Below are 5,676 nucleotides of genomic sequence, written 5' to 3' on the forward strand. Positions count from 1 at the left end.
GCCTGTTAGCTGCTCTGTGAGGAGGAGTCAGTGAGAAGACACAAAAGGTCCTCTGAGAAGTTTCACTACTTCAGGCCCTTTTATTTAAAGGAGCGTCTGACAAAAACCCAAAGTCGTCAATGTGTGCAGGATTCTCTTCTAATTCTCTATCTGCCATTTTACAGAAAACCACCAAATGTTAGCTTCAAGATATGCAAATTAGTAGCTGTTCCGTGAACATGTGTTTTATTTTTTTTTCTGTAAGTTGAAGTGTTTTCACACTTAAGCAAACGCAAGCGAAGATCAGACAAGAGATGGCTTCCTGTTCTTGGTGGTGTAGCTGAAATGAAACTTCCTGCCTCTGAGAGCCAAGGTGAAGGCAGGCTCTCAGTTCGCTGTGTGACATCACTCCCGTTTGCTTCACTTGAAACCAGAAGCAAGGTTTAGGGTTTGGGGAACAAGTCCAGGAAACTGCGTCTTCTGATAAGACAGATAAAGCGAATGTAGTTTGAAACAGATCAGCGTTTAGGGGGTTTATATTAGAAATAGAGGTTAGGTTTGGCGTCCGATTTGTTCTTCGTCCTCTTTTGGACCCGACTCGGCTTGAATCGTGGGTGACCACACACACCCTTACGCCCCGGACATGGCGGGTCTCCGAGGTCTGATGATCTTGCTGGTCCTGATGGTTGGTTTGGCTCACTGTAAGTACTCCAAAAAAATATAATAAAAGTGAAGCTTTCTTTATGAGCTGGTTGTAAGGAGGGAAGTGATGCATTCAGTGTCTTCTTGTGTCTTTCTACTGACAGTTTGTCTAAAAATGGGTTTAATTTAAAAAATAAAAAAAAACGTTGATGCGATGATGTCTAACCTCCTAAGTTAAGTTTCTGAACTTGCAGCAGATTGTTGTTTGGTGTTTATGGTAAAAGGTGAATTATTTTTTGGGAGTGAGACATGAATCTGTCATCAGCTTTTCTTTCAAAAGAAGTGGAAAACATCAGCGAACAAAATGTAATCATTTAAACTGAGGGCAGAGATGACAAGCTACAGTATATCAAACCTTTGAGTTGCTTCTCTGCTTTTGTGCTGCTTCACCTCTCTTAAACTTTTCCAAACCCCGCGAACGGCAGACAGTAGAGCCGCACATCTGTGAGATGTGAGGAGCTGAAAAGTGACAGGTTTTATCAGCCGCCTTTGGCAAAAGAATAAACACTGATGTTCAATCAAAGGCTGCAGTTAATAAGACGATGCTGCTTAAAACACGCCGTAAAAGCGAAGGGAATTTTTGCAATCATGTTTCTGTTCTGCTTTGACATTGTGCATGTGTGTGATGGTGTGATCCTGCACTGTACGTGTGTGCGTGTGTGTGTGTGTGTGTGTGTGGGGGGAGAGGGTAAGCATGTCTATCAAAGACGGTAGATTTTTTTTTCTTATGGGGTGTGTCCCTGCGAGCTCTTCACTTCAACCTTTGTCATTGTCGGTGTTGGATTAAGATAAACATCTGTGTGTGTGTGTGTTTGTGTGTGTGTGTGTTTGCGTGTGCGTGCGTGGATGCATGCAGAAGGTGTGCAGGCTCACCTCATTGCCTGCAGCAGCACTCACAGTTCTGCTACCGTTCAACACATCAAACATCTTTTTTCCTATTTTAGGGAGACGTCTGTGCGCACGAGCTGAAATAAATGCTTCTTTTTTTGTTTCGCTCTCTTGTCTTTTTCTGCAGCCAGGGTCAGAGTTTGTCACTTGTTTTTTTTCTGCAAGCTGTACAGTATTTTCAGCAAGGCTGTGTTAGGTGTGTCTTTATGGAGCACCACCACAACAGACGTCTTTTATTTACGTAAATATTCCATTTTCTTGTTTTGTAACTATTTAGTAAGTTAAAGTAGTGACAGCTGTTCTAAAGTAGGAATAAAAAGTTTTCAGTTAACATTTAGTTTAGTTTTTTCTACTTTAGCCAAAGTTGGAACCTGAAATACTCCTAAATATAAATTCTGCTAAAAACCACCTTGTTCAGCCATTTTTCTACTTTCACTTGATCATTTTTTAAGGTTTTCCAACATTTTAATGAAGAGAGAAAAGGCCTTTCGTTTCCTTAAAGCTACCCGGCATATGAGCGCGTCTTGACATGCATTTTGCAGTAGCTGCAGCGGGACGGAGCTGTGACCACTTCCTTGTTCCATTCTGGGCTGCCTTGACTTCCTGGCAGGGCCGGGCCGGGCCGAGTCGAGCGCTGCGAGCTTTAGTTTTCGTGACAAAGAAATAGGAACTGTCTGAAAATGAAGAAGTGAGGTCAGAACTGTTGAACATAATTAAAGGTCTTTTCTGCAAGGAGACAAAAAGGCGTAACAAGAAAAAATAAATGCACACACAGACGGACAGTAACCAGAGTTACAAAAACATTTAATTCAGGTTTTTGCAGAATGTCAAACGATTAAATGAAATCCAGACGTTTGGTCATTTAGCTTCTGTTACTTCAGACACTTCCACACTCTGACTTTGTTCTTCTTTTGTTTTCTTCATCTTCTAAATCTCACTTAAAACGAAAGTGTGGAAATCACACATTGTTTCACACTTTGCCCTACGGACAGTGGAACAGAGAGTACTCCAAGGGACGACAGAAACTTCGAGTTACGCTCTTGAAAACAGCTGAAATTAGTTGATCCTAAAGAAAATCAGGAAAGTAATGTTGAAGGGACCAAGTTTTGATTATTCTTTATATTTTCATAATGTTAGGCTTTACTGTACTGTCTTTATTGTAGCTTCCACCTTGCCTTTACTTTGTACACATTTGGGCCTTTATGTGAGCTGATAATGATGGAGAGACGCGTTACATTTAGAGAGAAAAAATATTTTACAATAACAACAAAATAAACAAACTATCCAAATTCTCTTAAACAACATTGAACAGTTAAACTAAAGTAAAGGTACAAACGTAATTTTGTTAGAGATGTAAAGATAAATGTGTAAATATTCAAAACTTACTCCATTATTAACACATTATTGGTATTTATGTTGCTTTTACTTTAGCTTGGAAGTGTATTATACATAAAGTATGAGTTATCAGACAATAAGGTGAAAGATTGGAACAAATAATCTGGTAATGAATAATTTATGAACACAAACTGTAAGTTTTTGTCATTTTTTTCTAGATTTGTTAAAAGTAGTAAAATGGCCAAAAAGCATTACATTTTGGAATAAATTATATAAACTTTACATTTTTGGCTGCTCAAAAGATGATAATAATCCAGAATTATATCACTCGTTTCTTCTGTAAACGAGTGATATAAACATTTGTCAGTGTAAGGGAGGTGATGAATTCAGACTCAATCAGGGAATCTTCAGTTGGTAAATTTTAGGTTACGATAATTTACAGTCATAAAATTGGCTGTAAAGTGTTTTTGCAAATGCTGAATCTAAATTTAAGCTTGTAAATTAGAAATAATGGATTTTCAAAATATCAATAACCCACCGTTCCCACTTCCTTATCAGTTCCTCACAAACATTTTAAATTTAAAAATGTGGGTTTAAATTTGACCAACACATTTCTTCTCACTGAAAGAGTAATTAGCATATTGGATTTGTAGAGGGAAAAATATTAGGGTGATGGTCGTGAGGCCTTCCAGCGTAAAAACTCATCTCCAACAATAAATGATCAAAACAGTGAAAACATCTAAAAACCCAGTCAGTAATTATGAGGAGGGTTTTATTGCTGTATTGCCAATGAATAAAATATTTCCCATTAACTATTGAGAAGGGTATAAATATAAATAAATATAATTTTAAAATGAAACGTCAATAAATACAAATAAGTAATGTTTCTTCAAATTGACACTGCTCTTAAGTTGTTTTTGTCCAGTCAGAATCAAAAATGTTAGTTGAATGACAGACTTTCAAATCAAAGTCTGTCGGGGTTATTAATAATTTTGTGTTTAACTGTAAATAAGGAGCAGGACAGAATATGAAATTATGTTTTTGCTTTGTTTTACTTTGTGCTGTGGTGATTCCTGATTCCTTTTAGTGAATGAATTTAATTAATACTTTCAATCTTATTAATTTAAATCTCTGCTAATGGATTTTGTCATATTTTCTGTTTCTAAAACAATAATTTGTTAGTTATTTTAATAAAGCATGTATTATTCGGTTTGTTTTTAAGCCAAATTTAAATTTCTAGATATTTATTGTTTATTTATCAAAGGTAATAATGAGGGAAATGAGAGTCTCTAATAAACAGAATGGTATAGAGTAATGAAAGTATTTTACAACCTTTGTGTTTTGGGCCACAGAAATGTAGAAGCTAATCTATACTTTTCATACATTTCATTGAGTTTTGTGCTGTTTACCTGTAGAATAATCTAAAGGATCAGGGAAGTAAAAAGTTATGTTGTATAATTCCCACAAACCTAAAAGTCTATTTTATGTTAACCAATTTTTATCGTTTTTATTTTATTCTTTACATAATCCAACACAGATTATAGGAAATGAGTTATAATCCAGTCATTTTAGATTAATGTCTCACTTGTTTTAAAAACTAATCAGAGAACTGTTCAAAGGCTGCATAACCCTCGGTTAGTCATTAACTGAAATTAACTATGAGATTAGATCCGTATTTGTTTCTGCTAAATATTCAGCATTTTTCCTCTAACTGTTTTAAATAATTAAGTTTTTGAATGTGAAACAAAGGCACAGATCGACCTCTTCCCTCAGTAACTGAATCATTTCTCACCGGTGCTCTAATAACTGACACAGTGAGTCTGAACGAGGCGGTGAAATGTCACTGCAGAGAGCGTGCATCTCTGCTCAGAGCTGTGAAACAACAACGCACCAAACCACATCCTGACTCTCTTTGTCTCACAGACCCTGATCACATTGTTCATCTTCTGTCAGGAGGAAAACTGAAGCACTTTGGGATGCTTAAAACAGACGTTAAAATATTAGTACAAGTTATTATTCTTTTTAAATTGTGCTTAAATGAGCATTTAAAAAATAATAAACACATAAACCTCAACAAGAGCTAAAAACAGGGACCCAACATACATCATACAAAGTATTAAAATTAAAATTTTATTCAAACTTTTTGTGTTTTGTTTAGTTTTTATTCATGAGTGGTGGTTTGGACAGCAGTATAGTAAGTACTGAGTATCTACATGCTAGTGCAAAGCAGGAAGTGGTGGTTTGCTTACTGAAATAGCAAGTGTGGTTCTGTCATGTTGCCAGGGCAACCAGGTTTGACAGAGCTGCCTCATCCAGATAAGTCGGCCATCTTCCTCTTTCAGGCTGATAATGCTTTCACGTTGTTTTTAACAAAAATAAAATGATCCTCAAAGAAAGAAATATAAAATAAAAACTTCTGTTTGTTTAAAAAAGTGTTTGTTTAGTGTGATGGTGTGTATGATTTCTTTACATAAGGTAATTTTCTTTTCTTTTTATATTTTCAGGTCAAGAGAAAAACACGAGTAAGTAGTGATTCATATTTAGCCAAAATAAAATTTTGGTTAAATATGTATTTATTCATTAAATGCAAATGCTTAGTTCCTAAAAGCCACCAGCTTTGCTTCATGTTGCCCAAACCTTTAAAGCTGCTCAGTCTTCCTACATTGTCTTCATATACAACCACCAGACTCAGAGACAGCGGCGGTTCTAGACCAAACTTACCAGGGGGCCCAGTGTTTTCTCCTGGGGTGAGGAACAAAAGAACAACAACAA

General features: G+C 36.2%; 1 long non-coding RNA gene across 1 annotated transcript; it reads left to right on the forward strand.

The window, feature by feature from the left end:
• Window positions 1-269: 269 nt before the first annotated feature.
• Window positions 270-5,676, forward strand: LOC106943192 (uncharacterized). The gene is made up of 2 exons (XR_001423845.1): window positions 270-680; window positions 5,409-5,676. It is a non-coding gene; the product is annotated as an uncharacterized LOC106943192 (long non-coding RNA).

This window comes from Poecilia latipinna, unplaced genomic scaffold, assembly GCF_001443285.1.
Source record: "Poecilia latipinna isolate Pla-1442-1.1 unplaced genomic scaffold, P_latipinna-1.0 Scaffold4965, whole genome shotgun sequence".
NCBI classification, from domain to species: Eukaryota; Metazoa; Chordata; class Actinopteri; order Cyprinodontiformes; family Poeciliidae; genus Poecilia; species Poecilia latipinna.